General features: G+C 44.0%; 1 protein-coding gene and 1 long non-coding RNA gene across 2 annotated transcripts in view; one reads left to right on the forward strand and one right to left on the reverse strand.

Moving 5' to 3' along the window:
* BCL9 (BCL9 transcription coactivator) overlaps positions 1-21814 on the forward strand; it is a 176618-nt gene that overhangs the window by 26906 nt on the left and 127898 nt on the right. The window lies entirely within an intron of this gene.
* LOC143815021 (uncharacterized) overlaps positions 13705-21814 on the reverse strand; it is a 38702-nt gene continuing 30592 nt past the window's right edge. Inside the window, exon 3 of the long non-coding RNA XR_013223669.1 lies at positions 13705-14325. This is a non-coding gene — a long non-coding RNA (uncharacterized LOC143815021). The remainder of the gene's footprint in view (positions 14326-21814) is intronic.

Genomic DNA, 21814 nt, shown 5'->3' on the forward strand with positions numbered 1-21814 from the left:
GTCCTTGTGTGTACCACATTGAGCATGGAGACAAGAAAGAAGACCAAAGAACTGTCTGAGGACTTGAGAAACCAAATTGTGAGGAAGCATGAGCAATCTCAAGGCTACAAGTCCATCTCCAAAGACCTGAATGTTCCTGTGTCTACCGTGCGCAGTGTCATCAAGAAGTGTAAAGCCCATGGCACTGTGGCTAACCTCCCTAGATGTGGACGGAAAAATTGACAAGAGATTTCAACGCAAGATTGTGCGGATTTTCGATAAAGAACCTCGACTAACATCCAAACAAGTCCAAGCTGCCCTGCAGTCCGAGGGTACAACAGTGTCAACCCGTACTATCCGTCGGCATCTGAATGAAAAGGGACTGTATGGTAGGAGACCCAGGAAGACCCCACTTCTTACCCCAAGACATCAAAAAGCCAGGCTGGAGTTTGCCACAACTTACCTGAAAAAGCCTAAAACGTTTTGGAACAATGTTCTCTGGTCAGATGAGACAAAAGTAGAGCTTTTTGGGCAAAGGCATCAACATAGAGTTTACAGGAGAAAAAAAGAGGCATTCAAAGAAAAGAACACGGTCCTTACGGTCGAACATGGCGGAGGTTCCCTGATGTTTTGGGGTTGCTTTGCTGCCTCTGGCACTGGACTGCTTGACCGAGTGCATGGCATTATGAAGTCTGAAGACTACCAACAAATTTAGCAGCATAATGTAGGGCCCAGTGTGAGAAAGCTGGGTCTCCCTCAGAGGTCATGGGTCTTCCAGCAGGACAATGACCCAAAACACACTTCAAAAAGCACTAGAAAATGGTTTGAGAGAAAGCACTGGAGACTTCTAAGGTGGCCAGCAATGAGTCCAGACCTGAATCCCATAGAACACCTGTGGAGAGATCTAAAAATGGCAGTTTGGAGAAGGCGCCCTTCAAATATCAGGGACCTGGAGCAGTTTGCCAAAGAAGAATGGTCTAAAATTCCAGCAGAGCATTGTAAGAAACTCATTGATGGTTACCGGAAGCGGTTGTTCGCAGTTATTTTTCCTAAAGGTTGTGCAACCAAATATTAGGCTGAGGGTGCCAATACTTTTGTCTGGACCATTTTTGGAGTTTTGTGTGAAATGATCAATGTTTTGCTTTTTGCTTCATTCTCTTTTGTGTTTTTTCATCTAAGACAAATTAAATGAAGATAATACCAAAGAATTTGTGTTTGCAATCATTTTCACGAAGAAACTGAGTATTATCTGACAGAATTGCAGGGGTGTCAATACTTTTGGCCATGACTGTATATATATATGTGTGTGTCACTGACATCTATATATCTATGTATTCTATGTGTATATATCTATTCTATCTATTCTATTCTGTACGCGGCACATGAATTGCCAGCTTTTATTACATCCGTCCATCCATATATACAGTTGTGCTCAAAAGTTTACATACCCCTGCAGAATTTTTGCTCTCTTGGCCTTTTCTCAGAGAATATGAATGATAATACCATTATGGTTGGGAGAAGCCATTTATTGTCAAACTACTGTGTTTTTTCTTTTTAAATTATGATGACAACCCAAAACATCCAAATGACCCTGATCAAAAGTTCACATACCCCATTTCTTAATACCGTGTATTGCCCCCTCTAACATCAATGGCAGCTTGAAGACTTTTGTGGTTGTTGTGGATGAGGTTCTTTATTTTCTCAGATGGTAAAGCTGCCCACTCTTCTTGGCAAAAAGCCTCCAGTTCCTGTAAATTCCTGGGCTGTCTAGCATAAACTGCGCTCTTGAGATCTCCCCAGAGCGGCTCAATGATATTGAAGCCAGGAGACTAAGATGGCCACTCCAGAACCTTCCCTTTGTTCTGCTGTAGACAATGACAGGTTAACTTGGCCTTGTGTTTTGGATCGTTGTCATGTTGGAACGTGCAAGTACGTCCCATACACAGCTTCCATGCTGATGATTGCAATTGGGTCTCCAGTATTTGCTGATAACGTGCTGCATTCATCTTTCCTTCAACTTTGACCAAGTTCCCTGTGCCTTTGTAGTTCACACATCCCCAAACCATCAGCGATCCACCTCCGTGCTTTACAGTAGGAATGGTGTTCATTTCATCATAGGCCTTGTTGACTTCTCTCCAAATGTAATGTTTATGGTTGTAACCAAGTTCAATTTTGGTCTCATCATTCCAAATTACCTTGTTCCAGAAGTTTTGAGGCTTGTCTCTGTGCTGTTTTGCGTATTGTAGGAGAGATAGTTTGTGGCATATGTGCAGTAATGGCTTTCTTCTGGTGACTCGACCATGCAGCCCACTTTTCTTCAAGTGCCTCCTTTTTGTGCATCTTGAAACAGCCACACTGCTAGATTTCAGAGAGTCCTGTATTTCAGCTGATGTTATTTGTGGGTTTTTCTTTGCATCCCGAACAATTTTCCTGGCAGTTGTGGACGACATTTTTGTTGGTCTACCTGACCCGTGGTTTTGTTTTTACAGAGCCCCTGATTTTCCATTTGTTAGTCACAGATTGAACGCTGCTGACTAGCATTATCAATTCCTTGGATATCTTTTTGTATCCCTTTCCCGTTTTATACAGTTGAACTACCTTTTCCTGTAGATCTGTTGACAATTCTTTTGCTTTCCCTATGACTCACAATCCAGAAACGTCAGTGGCTGGATGAAAGATGCTAGAGTCTGTCTGGATCCCAGAAACTCTCTCAGCTTTCATGCACATGCAGCGCCCCAGAGTCTGGTCGTTGCAGTAACGTCACTCTACCACCAGGGGGAGTGATGGTACGTCTGATTGCACTAAAAGAGTTCACCTTGCAGGTATCACAGACACACAGTACACTTCACACTCCGGCTGCCAGGGGGAGCAAAAGGTCCTATCTACTAGGCCACTCCTCACACTTGGGTAAAACTGGGGGTTGGATAGGAAGTTAGGGAGAAAGTAGCTGGGGAGAGCTCGAGAGAGGACCTGTCAGGGGTGGGATCCTGACAGCGGCCTAGGACAGACAGAACGTTACGGAGCCGTGCTTGAGTCTTATAGCGGCAGACTCCTAAGAAAGGACACGAAGCTAAGTATATTGTGGAGAAGTGAGAAACGGGATCACAGCACAAAGGAGATAGAACCAGAAGGAGTCGTGCCTCAAGATCGGCAGCCTCCTTCTGAGGCGCGTAGCCGGAGGCCGGAACACCGAGTGAGTAATTGGCTCTACGCATTACTTCGAAACACGGCAGGACAGTTAATTCCAAGTTGGCTGCCCAACCTTTAACCTAATGAAGACAACGGAGGCAAATTGTGAGAGAGGGGCGTCTCTAGGGTCCCTATAAAATAGCTCCAGGCCTACCCCGTCATACGGGTGCGTCCTATCCATATCATCTGGGGGACGGAGAGAAAGAACAGAAACATACACGACAGTTGTGAGGACTATCCCGTGGTGCTCAGCAGGGAAGTACTACAACACCCAGGCGCTAGTAGGTAGGCTTCTGATTTCCACCTGCAAAGGGAACTCTGGATGTGCCTTCGGACCGGCCGGTCTCAGCCAACCCTGTTAGCAGTGCTCTGGATTGCGGATGCCGAAGTCTTCAGTAAAGAGGTAAAGAGACTGCAACCCTGTGTCCTCGTTATTTACTGCGACCTGCACCGTCACCTACATCTTTAATTGGGCGCCCCTTAGCAGGGCCAGGGACTGGGTCGGGCCACCGTGACATCCCCAGAACTGAGAGACCCGGTACCGAGTACCCCGCTGCCCTGCGTCTGGGGGCCGCTCCACACACACACTGATTACAAGCAAACAGGCCACAGGTGAGGATGTTACCTTTAGCAGCCATTCTCATTTGTGTCCACTTCTGTGCATGTTATCAGGCCAAAATCACCAGGGTTTGTGAACTTTTGATCAGGGTCATTTCGATGTTTTGGGTTGTCATTATGATTTAAGAAGAGAAAACACAGTAGTTTGACAATAAATGGCTTCATCCAACCACTAACCATGAGTGGAGAAAAAGTTTGGTGTTATCATTCATAATCTCTGAAAAAAAGGCCAAGAAAGCAAAAATTCTGCCGGGGTATGTAAACTTTTGAGCACAGCTGTGGATACGTGTGTTTTTGATGAATACGATGTGTAAATGACACAGTGCAACTCCTTATCTAAAACCTCATGTTGAAATCGCACTGCATTCGGATGTAAATGGGAAGCTAGGTGTGACAAATCGGATTGTACTCGCATGACACTCGTGCGACTCTCGGCTGGGACACTCGGACCGATTTTTCATACATTTAGTGTGACTCCGGCCTAATGCACATTCCCCCAAAATCATTTTTTATGTGTTTTATATGTTTTTAGTGCGTTTTTGATATATTGTTTTGTTTTTTTTTTTATACATTTCTGTTTGTTGCTTTTTGTGGGAAATGTAAGCCTAGATGCGCCGTGAGTACACATTGTTGTACGCGAGACGTAAGCCATGTTCTGCCTTATTCTTCATGACATCTGTCGTCTTATTGGCTCCCACTCATGGCTTAAAGTGACATCACAAATATAGGTCAGCTGGTTCTTTTTATATAGAGATTTTTTTTTCCTTTAGGATGGAAGCGGCGCATAAATATGACATTTACGGCTAACACTTTCTGACTCATTCCTGTTCATTCGCTGAATGCCTGAAGGACTTGCTCAATTCAGAAAAGGTGGATTTTTTTTAGAATTGTTTTGTGAGCTGATGAATGGGTCGGGTGTTGTGTGGCGGATGAAAAGATTTTTTGTCATTTTTCTTTCATTTTTTTTATATTGTAAAGAGAATGTGTTTTGCAGATAATGACTTCCCTTCAGTGACTATGGAAAAATCACCAATCGAATGCAGGTCTTTGATCACTACTTGATTGACCCCTTTTATGCCTCTACTTGACATTGTTTTTCATATTATTTGTATTAATTTCTTTCTTTGCAGCTATACAGTGACGTGTAATAGTTTGGGCACCCCTGGTCAAAATTAATGCTATTGTGAACAGTTAATGTTTTTTTTTTTTGTTTGTTTTTTTTTATATCTGTTACGTTTTAAAAAATGTTAGGAAAGGACATGCAATGTGAATTTCCCAGCTTTATAAAATCCCAGCCTCGTCTAACCTTGTGCCAAAAACAGCAGAAATGGATTCTTCTCAGCAGCTAACTAGCACTCTGAAAATGAAAATAGTGGAGGCCCACAAAGCAGGAAAAGGCTATAAGAAGATAGCAAAGTGTTTTCAAGTTGCCCTTTCCTCAGTTCATAATTTAATTAAGGAATTGAAATTAACAGGAACAGTAGAGGTCAATATAAGGTCTTGGAAGACCAAGCAACATTTCAGTGAGAGCTGCTCATAGTATTGCTAGAAAGGCATATCAGAACCCCCCGCTTGACTGCAAAAGACTTTCAGAAACATTTAGCAAACTATGGAGTTGTGATACATCGTTCTACTGTTCTGAGACACCTGCACAAATATGGTCTTCATGGAAAAGTCATCAGAAGAAAACCTCTCCTGCCTCCTCACCATAAAATTCAGCGTCAAAAGTAGGCAAAAGAATATCTAAACAAGCCTGATGCATTTTGGAAACAAGTCCTGTATCCACAATGATCCAAATGTATTTGTGGAGGAAAAAAGGGCACAGAATTTCAGGAAAAGAATATCTCGCCAACCATTAAGCATGGGGGTGGATTAATCATGTTTTGGGGTTGTGTTGCAGCCAATGGCACAGAGAATATTTCACGGGTACAGGGAAGAATGGATTCAATTAAATTTCAACAAATTCTTGATGCAAACATAACACCATCTGTAAAAAGCTGAAGTTGAAAAGAGGAAGAGGATGGCTTCTACAAACATAGAATGATCCTAAACACGGCAAAATCCACAATAGACGATCTCAAAAGGCGCAAGCTGAAGGTTTTACAATGGCCCTCACAGTCCCCTGAGCTGAACATCATTGAAAATCTGTGTCTAGTCCTCAAAATAGCAGAGGATGGAAGACGACCCAGAAATCTCACAGAAATTGGAGGAATTATCCAAGGAAGAATGGATTAAAATCCCTCAAACAAGAATTGAAAGCCTCTTCTCTGGCTACAAAAAGTGTTTACAAGCTGTGATACTTGCAAAAGGAGGGGTTACTAACCATGCAGGGTGACCAAACTTTTGCATTTGCGTATTTTCCTTTTTATAATTTTTTAAAATGTAAAAGATGAAAATATATTTTTTTGCAAAGGAAATTTGTCATTTTGTAAAATTAGACCTTTTAGAGATCATTTCATTACCTGTTCTCAATACCAGAAATTTTGACCAGGGGTGCCCAAACTTTTACATGTCACCATGTATGTATATACACTGTGTGTGTGTGTGTGTGTGTATATATATATATATATATATATATATATATATATATATATATATATATATATATATATATATATATACATATATATATACACACACACAGTTCAACCTAAAAATATATGCATACAATTATATTTAGCATGAAAAAAAAGTAAAAATACCAAGAAATTGAATTTAAAAATTCTATTGGATTGAAAAATTAATAATTGCTCCCCGAGTCTTGTGTGGTGCATTTATATACAAAAATTAAATATTAGTGAGAATTATACTAGGACAAACACTTCTGAAACTAAGGGTATGTGCACACGATGCAGATTTAGTGCAGAATTGGTGCAGAACTGCAGCAGATTTTTCTGCTGCAGAAACGCTGCAGAACTGCACTGTGATTTACAGTACAATGTAAATCAATGGGAAAAAAAAAAGCTGTGCACATGGTGCAGAAAAATCACATGTTTAACAAAGTTAGTTTTATGCAGCTAAAATATTGAATGAATTGACACGCTGCAGTGCTCAAATTCAGTTAGGAAAAAAAACAACAAGCGTGTGCAGGATATTTCTGATATCTCACAGCTTTTGGTGATACTGTAAAAAACAGCTTTTAATTTGTAAAAAAAAAATGCTGAAAAAAAACACATCAAAAACGCAACATGTGAACATAGCCAAGGATTACACGGACCAAGGTGTCTTACTGTGACCCTAGACACCAGTGAAATGTGTTCCTCAGTGTATGGGATGTTAATCTCTGCAGATGTTTCCCTCTATGGCCGCACATTACTTGAGGACACAGGAAACCCGGACTCGCAGTGTAGACAAGGAAGGATTCAGTCCATATTATAAAAATAAACTGGATTGTACTAATGATCTTGATATAACTATTTTACAGAGAATTCCAGGTACATGATGTCACAGGTTTACCGGGACAGAGAGGAGCCAGAAGACCGCAGCGTCTGATTTCTCCTACTCCTGCACTGAATCGAAGCACTTCACCCTCATATTAAACTGTGTAAATTTATTTGGGCAGTGCAGGGGTTAATCTGCTCAGTTGAGAGCTCCTGGAAGCTTTCCTGCATTAAGGCTCTCAGCTGTTCACTGTTAGCCACTCCCATCTCCCTTATAATTAGGGCACTGGCTAGCACTCATTGTCAGAGTTAGCTTTTGCTCTATGGCTTGAGGTTGTTGTTGGTTATTATAGAAGACGACGTTTGGTGGATTTATCTGTGACTGTTGCTAGGTTTTGAGTGTGTGATAATTCTGTTTCTTCTCCTACTTTGGTTTAACCCCCATCCTCCACTCCCTGGTGCATACCTCTGTTATATGTGTGAGTTTATTTGTATGTTTAGTATTTTTCGTTACTCCTGTTCGTATTACCTTGTTAAGTCTCCTGAGTGTATTACGGTACACTACTACTCCCCTCTTCCCTGAGTGGGGGAAGGGTACAGACGGAGGACAGATTCAGGAACTAAGGCAAGGTACGTAGCCCCGGCTTCTTCACCACCAGAAGTAATCCGGGGATAAGGGTGAGCTAGGGCTCCCCCTAGTGTTAGGGACAGGGAAGGAGCCCATTGTCCCGGGACACCCAACAAAAGAGTCGTGACTAGAGATGAGCGAATTTGATCTGGTCCCTGCTTATTTGGCAAGCCCTATGGCTGCAGAGGGAATCTGGCTTCTTAGATCAGATGTTCGGCTCTGCAGCTGCATGTGTCGCGGCTGTGTGACAGTCACAGCACATGCACGGAGAGCCCAACGAACGGGGTGAGGGGCAGATGTTATACACTGAGGGGACAAGGGTTCGGGAAGAGAACACAGAATTCCGTGAATAAGACGTTTCTCCATATAGTATTTGTATGACACGGATCCCTCGCTCGGTGCTTATATCATCGTGGACCAATTACACGGGGATCTGCTCAGTATCTGTGGAGCAGACATCAGCCTCCCACACATAATAATAAGGAGCGAGCAGTGTCACAGACCCACACGCTTCCCATCTATTCCCTCTCAGGTTATTCTCTATCATTTGTCATTCATAGAATTCCCTCGCCTTGGTTCTGCATTTTTTCAGCCTTCCTTTTTCCCCTCCCCCGTCACCTATTACCAGCGAACTCTGACACAGATCTACATGGAATTCCCTCTACATTCTTAGCCCTGTTATATTGACGTGACTCCATTCTGTCACGTACTTGGTCAGATTTCTGGATTTTTTTTTTAATGTTTATGGGGTTTTTTTTGTTTACTGTCTTTTTTTGTGTTAAACCCACAAGCTCTATTACAGTCTTGAGATTTGGGATGCAACTCATATTCTTTGGGTTTTTTTTGGATGCTTTCATTTTTGGCTACTTTTTTTTTTTTTGCCAGTAAAGGGGTCTAGAATTTCGATATGCCTTTATCCCACCTATGCCAATTTACAACCCATGTGAAGAACATACAGACCCCCGTGAAGCAGAGCTCTGGAGTCGGTAAGCCAAACCTCCGACTCCTCTATTTCCATGACACCGACTCCACCAAAATGGTCTCCAACTCCACGACTCCGACTCCACAGCCCTGCCATGGCTGTGGATTCGGTAAGCCAAACCTCCGATTCCTCAATTTCCATGACACTGACTCCGACTCCACCAAAATGGTCTCCAACTCCACGACTCCGACTCCGAGTCTACAGCCCTGCCTTGAAGATTCAAACCCCAAATCTCCTGGGATTGCACTAAGCCTCCATGCTGCCCCACGCATTGTATTCTGTAGGGTGTGCTGTGCATAAGACTGCCTCTCCATGCTGCACAGACTTGTTTTAGGACTATTTCATGTAAGCAGTCAGAAGTATAAGAATGTAACCAAAGAAATAATTTAGGAAAGAATGTAAATGATCTACTTATATGTGTACCAAGAGGATTGGAAGGATATCATACCCGCTAATTACCACAATACCTATGGAGTCATCTTTTGCTGTTTCCTCTTTGGTTGTGCGTTTCTCGTGGCCTATTTAGACGAACCAATAATTATGGAACGAGCATTAGTAGGAACACTCATCTCTGACTATCAGCCCATCTAAACAAACCAGCAATCACTCGACGTACAAGCAAAATGCTCGTTGGTCAGGTGCTATCGTTGTTATGCCGGCATAAAAATCATTGCCATCTGCAGCCCATCGGCCAATGTAAACAGGTCAAGTGCTGCCGCTAACTTTATATCTATGAACTCAAACAGTCGTTTCCATGATTGTTCTCGTAGAATGTTCGTTGGCCGCCAGGAAACAAAAAATGATCGGTTTGTATCTAGCCAATCAGAGGTCATTTAACTGCCCAGATAAACCCAATTACAGGAGCCTTAATGCTTCTGTGTTAGGAAACCTATGATAGACCAGATGACGCTCTTATTGGTGGGCTCCTATATATGCTTTGGTCATTGTGCTGACCGAGTATAGGCTCCAATTGTGTAGAACCGTAGTAGACAACCATTGTAGAGGTAGATTGTGGAGGCAAATTGTAAAGTCAAATTTAGTGATCCAATGTAGAGTTACATTGATAAAATCCCTCTAAAAGATCCATTGTAGAGACTCTTTGTAGAGACCTATTGTATAGACCTATATTATTGATCCATTGTGGAGCTGGAAACACATTGTATCACCCTTTAATACTGACTTTTTAGTAGTAGCCTATTGTAAAGCCCTTTAGTAGTGACTCATTGTATCATCCTTTAGTAGTGATCCATTGTAGAGCTTTTTGGTAGTGACCCATTGTATCACGATTTAGTAGTGAGTAGTGACCAATTTTAACACCTTTAAATACAGTAGTGACCCATTGTAGAGCCCTTTAGTAGTGATTCTTTTGTAGTGATCCATTCTAGAGCCCTTTGGTATTGACCCATTGTAAAGTCCTTTAGTAGTAACTAGTGATGAGCGAGTATACTCATTGCTCGGGTGGTCTCCGAGTATTTGTATCTGCTCGGAGATTTAGTATTCGTTGCCTCAGCTGCATGATTCACAGCTGATAGACAGCTTGAATACATGTGGGGATTACCTAGCAACCAGGCAACCCCCACATGTACTCAGGCTGGCTAGCAGCCGTAAATCATGCAGCTGTGTCAGCAAAAACTAAATCTCCGAGCAGTTGCAAATACTCGACCACCCGAGCAACGAGTATACTCGCTCCTCACTAGTAGTAACCCATTGTAGAGCCTTTCGGTATTGATTTATTATAGAGCCAATTAGTAGTTCTTTAGCAGTGACCCATTGTAGAGCCCTTTAGTAGTGACCCATTGTAGAGCCTTTTAGTAGTGACCCATTGTAGAGCCTTTTAGTAGTGACCCATTGTAGAGCCTTTTGGTATTGATTTACTGTAGAGTCATTTTAGTAGTGACCCATTGTAAAGCCCTTTAGTAGTGACCCTCTAGTAGTGACCACTTGTAGATCCCTTTAGTAGTGACCCATTGTAGAGCCCAATTATGGAGACCCATTATATCGTCATATGTTAGTAGTTAAATAGTGACCCAATGTAGAGATTCATTGAAGAGACCAATTATAGAAATCTATGACTTATTGTCGAGTCCCATTTTAGAGACTTAGTGTAGATAACATTTTAGGGATCAGTTGTAAAGACCTTATGTAGTCACACTATTGAAATCCTTTACAATGATTAATTGTTGAGACTCTTTGTAGAGACATATTCTAATGACCCATGTTACCAGCTGGACATCTATTGTACCGCTCTTTATTAGTGACCCATTGTAGAGATTTATTGGAAGTTACTCATTGTAGAGTTCCATGGCGGAGACCTGTTGCAGAGTCCTTTTATAAAGACCTTTTGTGGTGACATAATGTAGAGATCCATAATGGAGATCTAAGAGATCCATTGTAGAGTATTATTCGTGGAATCGATTTTAGAGACCAGTTGTAGTTGCCCATTAGTCAAATATCTGCATTTGAGGCTTAGAATTTTAATTTACACTTCACATCAGTTTCCTTACTCAACACTCAAGAACACATACGACTTCTGAGAGTTGGTAATTTCCCTTTGAATGATGATGGCCTTCACGATAGAATCACTTAGAAGTCTTATATACACAAGTATTGACTTAGGGCTTGGTGTCTAAATTCCCTAAAGGAAATTTGTCTATAGCTGAGATTTGACTTTGTAAAATGCGTCTATGTTAAAACCGGACCTTTTGGTTTTAAATAATATGGAGAAGATCCCAGCGTGATCAGGCACATGCCCAACGGAGCAAGATGAGCATGAGCCTGATGACGCCCAGTTTTGACATAGGCTAATTTAGATAGCGCTGTATAATGCCACGTTAGTGGTCCAAAATTTGAGGGTCCCCTTTAAGCATAGTCGTCATAGTCGATTTTTTCAGAACTGCATTTCATTCCTCCCCGGTTAATTACCCTCCTTGTGGCAGTGCAATTATCAAGGCTGATAGGAACGTGCCGGTAAATTGGGGGTGGGGGGTTTAAATCGAAGACTAATTTTCAGTGCTATTAAAATACCATTTGCAAAGTGATTTGACCATTAGAAAAGGATCTACCAAATAGGGTAAAAATGTAGTTAGCTTGCTATCTTTAGAATACCATTATACTCATTATACAGAGGGGATGATCCGTGTTAATTACTGCTCTGAAGAACACTATATCTATTCTATAGTGCAGCCATGGCCCAAAAATCTGGGGTTTGCTGGATGCAAACCTATCAAATTTTCTGGCCTATCTGCTATAGAACAGACTTGCTTTCAGTGTTGCACAGGATTGTTGCAGGCTCCTCCTTCTTATGTTTTAGGCATTTTATTGTAGCTCGGTTCTGTTGAAGTTAATGGGACCTGCTCAGGCCGAACCGTCCAAGTAGACCTCCAGCATTCTTTAAGTTTGGACCTTATGGCAGTGTCGGCTTGTATTTGATAAGCTACAGTATGTCACAGCAGTTAGGTGATGAGGAGGTCTTGGATTGCTCTGCTGGATGTCACAGCAGTTAGGGGATGAGGAGGTCTTGGATGGCTCTGCTGGATTTCACAGCAGTTAAGTGGTGAGGAGGTCTTGGATGGCTCTGCTGGATGTCACAGCAGTAAGGTGGTGAGGAGGTCTTGTATGGCTCTGCTGGATGTCACAGCAGTTAGGTGGTGAGGAGGTCTTGGATGGCTCTGCTGGATGTCACAGCAGTAAGGTGGTGAGGAGGTCTTGGATGACTCTGCTGGATGTCACAGCAGTTAGGTGGTGAGGAGGTCTTGGATGACTCTGCTGGATGTCACAGCAGTTAGGTGGTGAGGAGGTCTTGGATGACTCTGCTGGATGTCACAGCAGTTAGGTGGTGAGGAGGTCTTGGATGGCTCTGCTGGATGTCACAGCAGTAAGATGTTGAGGAGGTCTTGGATAGCTCTGCTGGATGTCACCGCAGTTAGGTGGTGAGGAGGTCTTGGATGGCTCTGCTGGATGTCACAGCAGTTAGGTGGTGAGGAGGTCTTGGATAGCTCTGCTGGATGTCACAGCAGTAAGATGTTGAGGAGGTATACTTACTCTTCAAATTGTTTATCCTGCACCCGCTACAAAAGTTCAGGTTCCCCTTTGTATTTTTTTACACCCCTACATGATGTTCAGCTGCAGGGCGATGTGGTGCTATAGTGATGTCACAAGGTGACCCGCTAACGAGGCGGGTTGTCCCCTTGAAGGACTTGTCATTATGGATGAGTCTAAAAAGGGATTGGGTGGAGGAAGTAGTTAAAACAAAAAACATTTTGAAGAGTATTTTGGGGAGTGGGAGGGCCATTTTTTATATTACATTTCAATATATTTTTAATTTTTTTTTTATTTAATTTCCAAGTAACCCTCTTAGAAATGGTCTCTTAGGTCTGGTGCTTAAAGCAGCAGTCACTATTTGCAGCTCATCAACCAACTGATCGCCTCAGATTTCTCCAGGTTCAGTTTCTCTAAAGGTTGTCCACATTTTTTTTACTTAAATGTATGTACTTGGGGATTAAAGCCATTTTTGCCATTGGGTTTCATTAAAAATGTTGCACTGTTTTGGCTTTTACAGGCTCCTTGTTCCTCTGCACATTCAGCTCTTATGTGTCTTGTGGTCATTAATCAGCTGAGAGGAGCTCAGAAAAAGATGGATAACAGAGATACAAACTTTCTGACTTTCTGACATATGGAGCTGACTGGTGGATTCTCAGTTAACTCATTCTGCAGCCGGCAATGGACGAAAGTTACAGAAGGAAAATGGTGCAAAATTTTTAATGCAACCAAATTGGAAAAATTATATTTGCCCTGAATTACGTACATTTAAGTAAGGGGGAAAAAAAGGACTCCAAAAGGTGGAAAATCTATGTCCCTTAGGGAGATAGCTGCAAGAAAAATTGTCAGTGGCTTTCCGTAAAATGAGTCATAAATGGCTGACCCTCCTATATGATATCACAACTCTTGATTAATCCTAAGGGACCCCAGATATTCTCCTCCAATTTTCAAAAATTGCAAAAAAAAAAATTTAAGACCTAAAAGAAAGAAAAAATGAAAAAAAAAAAATCAGAAATGAAGGAATCTTGATGAAATGAGCGCTGCAGAGTAAACATTGATTTTATTCTCGTCTGTACTGTGCATTGAATTATAATGGAGCGCGGCGTTACAGGACGTGAAATTACGCCTCTTATCTCCCCCTGTTCTTCCCATCAGGATTTTTTTTTGTCATTTTTTTAAGCATTTATCGGACACTTAAAGGGGCGACAAAATTTTTTTTATTATCGTTTATCAATGTGATGGAAGGTGAAAAAATAAATAAAAAAACGAGTATTTGGAAGATGAGTGAGGACGATCTACCCCTCTCGACTCGTTTCTTTTCCTGCGCGGCTGCGGTGGCGGCACATCCTCGCTGCCTCCCTCCCCCCGTCGCCCTTTTCCTCGCCTGATTCCTTTCTCATGTCTCCTTCCTAGCCGTTCTCCATTTCTGAGCAGCCTCGCTGCTTAGAATCAGTTTTGCGGCGCCTCTGGAGTCTGCATTCAGCTGCCATGGAAACCGAAGTGAGAAGAACCTACAGGAAAAGAAGAAAAAAAAAAAAAAAAAGAAAACTTTTATTTTGGGGAGGGTGAGGAGGATGCCGCCCCCTGCTGAGAGGCGACTGATTTATCTATTTATTTATTTGATTTTCGTGCCGTTGTCACCAATATGCCTATTTCGTATCGACCTCGGCTCTTAGTATTTTTTTTGAGAAATCCATCACGTTCTCTACAGATAAAAAGTGACCATGCATGGCGGAGACCAGGAGCGGTCGTCAAACATCCCCCCCCCCTTATTTTTTTGCTGCATGATTATACATACACTGCGTGCAGAATTATTAGACAAGTTGTATTTTAGAGAATTCTTTTTATTATTGATCAACAACTATGTTCTCAATCAACCCAAGAGACTCATAAATATCAAAGCTTAATATTTTTGGAAGTTGGAGTGTTTTTTTTTTTTTTAGATTTGGCTATCTTAGGAGGATATCTGTTTGTGCAGGTAACTATTACTGTGCAGAATTATTAGGCAACTTACGGTAATAAAAACCAAATATATTCCCATCTCACTTGTTTATTTTCACCAGGTAAACCAATATAACTGCACAAAATTTAGAAATAAACATTTCTGACATGCAAAAACAAAACCCCAAAAAATGAGTGCCCAATATAGCCGCCTTTCTTTATGATGACACTCGGCAGCCTCCATCCATAGATTCTGTCAGTTGCTTGATCTGTTTACGGTGCAGCGGCCACCACAGCCTCCCAGACACTGCTCCGAGAGGTGGACTGTTTTCCCTCCCTGTAGATCTCACATTTTATGAGGGACCACAGGTTCTCTATGGGGTTCAGATCAGGAGAACAAGGGGGCCATGTCATTATCTTTTCTTCTTTGAGACCTTTACTGGCCAGCCACGCTGTGGAGTAGTTGGAGGCATGTGATGGAGCATTGTCCTGCAGGAAAATCATGTTTTTCTTGAACGATACCGACTTCTTCCTGTACCACTGCTTGAAGAAGTTGTCTTCCAGAAACTGGCAGTAGGTCTGGGACTTGAGCTTCACTCCATCCTCAACCCGAAAAGGTCCCACAAGTTCATCTTTGATGATACCAGCCCATACCAGTACCCCACCTCCACCTTGCTGGCGTCTGAGTCGGAGTGGAGCTCTCTGCCCTTTACTGATCCAGCCTCTGGCCCATCCATCCGGCCCATCAAGAGTCACTCTCATTTCATCAGTCCATAAAACCTTTGAAAAGTCAGTCTTAAGATATTTCTTGGCCCAGTCTTGACGTTTTATCTTATGTTTCTTGGTCACAGGTGGTCGTTTTTCAGCCTTCCTTACGTTGGCCATGTCCCTGAGTATCGCACACCTTGTGCATTTTGTTACTCCAGTAACGTTGCAGCTCTGAAATATGGCAAAACTGGTGGCAAATGGCATCTTGGCAGCTTCACGCTTGATTTTCCTCAATTAATGGGCAGTTATTTTGCACCTTTTTTGCCCAACACGCTTCTTGCGACCCTGTTGGTTATTTGCCATGAAACGCTTGATTGTTCGGTGATCGCGCTTCAAAAGTTTGGCCATTTCAAGACTGCTGCATCCCTCTGCAAGACATCTCACAATTGTGGACTTTTCAGAGCCGTCAAATCTCTCTTCTGACCCATTTTGCCAAAGGAAAGGAAGTTGCCTAATAATTACGCACACCTTATATAAGGTTTTGATGTCATTAGACAACACCCCTCCTCATTACAGAGATGCACATCACCTGATTTACTTAATTGGTAGTTGGCTCTCAAGCCTGAACAGCTTGGAGTAGGACAACATGTATAAAAAGTATTATGTGATCCAAAAAACAACTTGCCTAATAATTCTGCACACAGTGTAGTATTCCAGAGATCACAAGAACTGACGCTCTAATTTTTCCTCATACCCGGGCAAATGAGTATTCAACATGAAAATCCCTTTAATTCTTCACTTAGTCTCAAAAATGGCCTCAATTACACTTGCATATTAGTTGTACCTTGGGGCAACAGTCAGCAGGATTTTGCCCTCTCCCTTCATCATGTCTTCATTCCAATGTTTGCTGTTATTTTAGTTTTGTTTTCGCTTTTTTCTTTTTTTTGCAAAAAGGAAACCGTCAGCAAGCTGCTGTTCACAGATCTCATATTCTTATTGTGTGTTTCTGGCAAAAACTTAAAAGTAAATAAACTTTGAGCAGTATTTTAGATAATTTACGTGCCTTCAAACTATCTGCAGACCGGTTGGGGTACAGTTCCTGAGACACCCATCTACGATTGCTCAAAAGACCACCAAGACGTGCGCAGAGTACAGATCCTGATTGAGCACGCACACAGAACGGAGGACAGGGATAAAAGGAAGTTATAGGAAACTGTCTCCAGAGCTTCAGACTTCTTAGGGGTCTTTTCAGCAAATGGTGGGGGTCTCCGGATCTGGGCCCACATGGATCTGTAGGCAAATTAAGAGGCTGAAAAGTAGTAAAAAAACGCTGAAAAGTCCGTTACTCTATAAGTGCTTACTAGAAACGCACAGCAAGAATAACAGATCTGTCAACAGCAGCTTGTTGACGGTTTCCCTTAGTTGTTCTTTAAGTGGAAATGGGCCACGAGTCCGGCTGTTTAATGCTTCCTGTAAACTAGACAGAAGTGGGAGAAAAGAGGAGTGAGAAGAGAGAGAAAAGAGAAAAAAAGACACATGAAAGAGGAGAAAGGAAAGATAAGAGAGGAGAGAGAAAAAGAGACATGAGAAGAGATAGCAGAGGAGAGAACAGAGTGCAGAGGAGAGAGAGGAAAGGAGAAGAGAGCAGAGGAGAGAGAGAAGAGAGAAAGGCACGAGAGAGAAGATAGAGGAGAAAGGAAAGAGAAGTTAGGAGAGAGTGAAGAGAAATCAAAGAGGAGAAAAAAGAGACATGAGAGATAACAGAGGAGAGAAGAGAGCAGAGGAGAGGAGAGTGAGCAGAGAAGAGCGAGAAAAGAGAAAGACACATGAGAGAGAAGATAGAGGAGAAAGGAAAGAGAGAAGTTAGGAGAGTAAAGAGAAATCAAAAAGAGAGAGGAGAAAAAAAGATGAGAGGGGAGAGAGCAGAGGAGAGAAGAGAGCAGAGAGAGGAGCGAGAAAGAAGAAAAGAGAGAAAGCAACATAAGAGAGTGATGTGAGAGAAGAAAGACGAGGAGAAGAAAGAGAGGGAAGAGAGAAGTTAGTGAGTCGAGTGAGGAGAAAGACAGAGGACAGAAAAGAAAGAGAAGAGAGAGAAAAGAGAAAAAAAGAAGGAAGAGAAAGAGAGAAAAGAAAGAGGCGAGAAGATAGAGAAATAAGTGAGGGTAGAGAGATAACAGAGGATAGAAAGAGAGCGCTGCTGAGTGTGAAATAATAACATTCTTCCTGGTCTCTCTGTATTCGGACACCGCTGCCGCCATCCTTTATATCCGGCCGCTTCTTCTTGACAGTTTCAATGAACAGATTATTTTTCGTCACAAAAAGTAACTTGAAAATAAGTGAAAGAACCTCACTAATGGCGGCAGACGTGAGCGCACGAAGCTCAGCTGCTCCTTGTAGTCACAGGCGGTGATGTCACCCGGTGATCCTACAAACAATGTATCACTTAGCGCTATAAGTTTCCTTGTACATGCAGCGCCCCAGAGTCCTGGTCGTTGCAGTACTGACGCTCCGCCACTAAGGGGGACTATGGTACATCTGATGGCACTGAAGGAGTTCACCTGACCAGGTATCAGACACCAATACACTTCACACTCCGGCCTCCAGGGGGAGCTAAGGGCGCTATGTATTAGGCCACTCCTCACAGTCTGGTAAAACTGGGGGTTGGATAGGAAGTTAGAGAGAAGCTGACTGGGTTGGAACCAGGCAACATCCTGTGGCAGAGGGTGTTGCAGGGGAAGATTCAGGGGGGTCCCTGTCAGGGGTGGGATCCTGACAGAGGCCTAGCGAACAGGAAAGAACGTTACGGGACCGCGCCCGCACTTCATTGCGGCGGTACCCCAAGAAAGGACAAGAAGCGAGGTTTATTGTGCTGAGTGAGAAACGAGATCAACGCAACAAGGAGAAACACCAGTAGGAGTCGTGCTGTAAGACCGAGGCAACATCCTACTGAGGCGCGCAGCCGGTGGCCGGAACGCCGAGGAAGTATTGAGCTCAAGGCCTTACTTCAAACCTACGGCAGGACAGTCAGTTATAGGCAGGCTGTCTCACCTAAATCACCTAAGCAGACATAGGGGGCAACAGTGGGAGAGGGGCGACACTAGGGTCCAGGAAGAGCTCCGAGCCTACCCGTCATACGGGTTCGTCCTAGCCATATCATCTGGGGGGACGAAGAAGAACATCAAAATCGAGTTGTGAGGGAACTTCAGAAACAGACACAACAGTTGTGGGGACTATCCCGTAAGCACAGCAGGGGAGGACCACAACACACAAGCGCTAGAAGGTAGGCACAGATTTCCACCTGCAAAGGGAACTCTGGAGGTGCCATCGGACCGGCCGGACTCACGCAGCCTGGTTAACCGTATTCCGGACTGAGTATCCTGAAGCCTTCAGTAAAGAGGTAAAGAGACTGCAACCTGGTGTCCTCGTTATTTACTGCGACCTGCACCGCACCACTACATCATCACATCCTCAACTTTCACTGGATGCCCCTCAGCAGGGTCACGGACCGGGCCCAGCCACCGTGACAACCCCAGAACTGAGACAGAGAGGGCCGGTACCGGATACCCCTCGGCCCTGCGGCAGTGGGGGCGCTCCATATGTTTATTGAGGTCGTCTCGTTCCGCCGGATCTATCTTTAAGGTACCGTCACACTAAGCGACTTTGCAGCGAGAACGACGACGATCCGTGACGTTGCAGCGTCCTGGATAGCGATCTCGTTGTGTTTGACACACAGCAGCGATCTGGACCCGCTGTGATATCGCTGGTCGGAGCTAGAAGTCCAGAACTTTATTTCGTCGCTTGATCACCCGCTGTCATCGCTGGATCGGTGTGTGTGACGCCGACCCAGCGATGTGTTCATTTGTAACCAGGGTAAATATTGGGTTACTAAGCGCAGGGCCGCGCTTAGTAACCCGATATTTACCCTGGTTACCATTGTGAAAGTAAAAAAAAAAACACTACATACTCACCTTTTGATGTCTGTCACATCCCCCGGCGTCCACAGGGTTACGCGCTGGTGCTCAGAGCTTCCTGCACTGAATGTGTCAGCGCCGGCAGCAGCGGTGACGTCACCGCTGTGCTCTGCTTTACAGCCGGCCGGCGCTGACACATTCAGTGCAGGGAAGCCGCCGGCGGGGGACGTGACAGACATCAGAAGGTGAGTATGTAGTGTTTTTTTTTTTTTTACTTTTACAATGGTAACCAGGGTAAATATCGGGTTACTAAGCGCGGCCCTGCACTTAGTAACCCGATGTTTACCCTGGTTACCGGGTGCTGCAGGGGGACTTCAGCATCGTTGAAGACAGTTTCAACGATGCCGAAGTCGTTCCCCTGATCGTTGGTCGCTGGAGAGAGCTGTCTGTGTGACAGCTCCCCAGCGACCACACAACGACTTACCAACGATCGCATCGCTGGTCGTGATCGTTGGTAAGTCGTTTAGTGTAACTGTAGCGCCCCCACTGCCGCAGGGCCGAGGGGTACCCGGTACCGGGCCTCTGAGTCTCTGCTCTGGGGTTGTCACGGTGGCTAGGCCCAGTCCGTGACCCTGCTGAAGGGGCGTACAGTAAATGATAGGTGTGGATGGTGGTGGTGCGGTGCAGTAAATAACAAGGACACCAGGTTGCAGTCTCTTTACCTCTTTACTGAAGATCTCTGGGTCCTCAGTCCGGAGTCCGGATAACCAGGCTTCGCAAGTCCGGCCGGTCCAATGGCACCTCCAGAATTCTCTTAACAGGTGGAAATCTGTGCCTTCCTTCTAGCGCTATGTGTTGCGGTCCTTCCCTGCTGTGCTTACGGAAAGTCCCCACAGCTGTTGTGTCTGTTTCTTAAGTTCCCTCACAACTCGATTAGATGATGTTCTGCTAATCCTCCGTCCCTCCCTGATGTTACGGTTAGGACGGCACCCGTATGACGGGTAGGCTCGGAGCTCTTCCGGGACCCTAGAGTCGCCCCTCTCCACAAGTTGCCCCCCAAGACTGCATAGGTGATTTAGATGAGACAGCCCGCCTTTGACTGACTGTCCTGCCGTTGGTTTAGAGTATTGCTTGAAGCTGAATATTGTAATACTCCCTCGGCGTTCCGGCCGCCAGTTATGCGCCTCAGTAGGATGTTGCCTCGGTCTTACAGCACGACTCCTACTGGTATTCTCCTTCTTGCTTTGATCTCGTTTCTCACTCAGCACAATCTATCTCGCTTCCAATCCCTCCTTGGGCACCGCCGCTATGCTGAGCAGGCACGGCCCCGTTACGTTCGCTCAAGTTGCCAAGTCTCTGTCAGGATCCCACCCCTGACAGGGACCCTACCGAATCTTCCCCTGCAACACCCTCTGCCACAAGGTGTTGCCTGGTTCCCATCCAGTCGGCTTTCTCTCTAACTTCCTGCCTGACCCCCAGTTTTACCAGTATGTGAGGAGTGGCCTAATGAATAGAACCCTTAGCTCCCCCTGGTGGCCCGACTGTGAAATATATTGGTGTCTGCAATACCTGGTCAGATGAACTCCTTCAGTGCCATCAGACGTACCATGGCTCCCCTTAGTGGCGGAGCCACAGTACTGCAACGACCAGGACTCTGGGGCGCTGCACTCCTCCCCGGTTAAATCCAGTACTCCGGGACTGGGAAGAAAACAACAATACAGGTTAGCAAAAAGACATACAATTTTGTTGAGTGCGATAACGATAAGTATACTTGAACAGAGCTTCCCTTTATGGGAGGTGAGGACACTTGAACGTTACAAACATGGTTAAATATTATAAATTACAGGCTATAAACAACTCCTGTTACCCAACCGGGTATTCTACTTAGTGCAAATTCTTGAACAATAATTTAACATCGCCTTTAAGGACGTACACTCTGAATCCACTAAAGACCTTCTTATAACACATTATAAGGCTTGAGCAACTGTGCTACATTCTCCTTCGTTATATCTGCAGGACCGCCTGTCTGTTGTGAATTTGGATTCTGGGCTCCCCCGGTGGCTACTGGTGGAATTGAACTGGTGTTTTCATCTTCTCTGTTCACCTGTTCCCATCAAGATGTGGGAGTCGCTATATAACCTTGCTGCTCTGTTAGTTGCTTGCCGGTCAACAATGTTATCAGAAGCCTCTCTGTGCTTGTTCCTGCTCCTAGACAACTACTAGATAAGTTGGACTTTTGTCCATGTTTGTTTTTGCATTTTTGTTCCAGTTCACAGCTGTAGTTTCGTTACTGTGTCTGGAAAGCTCTTGTGAACAGGAATTGCCACTCTGGTGTTATGAGTTAATGCCAGAGTTTTAAAGTAATTTCTGGATGGTGTTTTGATAGGGTTTTCAGCTGACCATGAAAGTGCCCTTTCTGTCTTCTGCTATGTAGTAAGTG

The sequence above is a fragment of the Ranitomeya variabilis genome, chromosome 3 (assembly GCF_051348905.1).
Source record: "Ranitomeya variabilis isolate aRanVar5 chromosome 3, aRanVar5.hap1, whole genome shotgun sequence".
In the NCBI taxonomy this organism is placed as follows: domain Eukaryota; kingdom Metazoa; phylum Chordata; class Amphibia; order Anura; family Dendrobatidae; genus Ranitomeya; species Ranitomeya variabilis.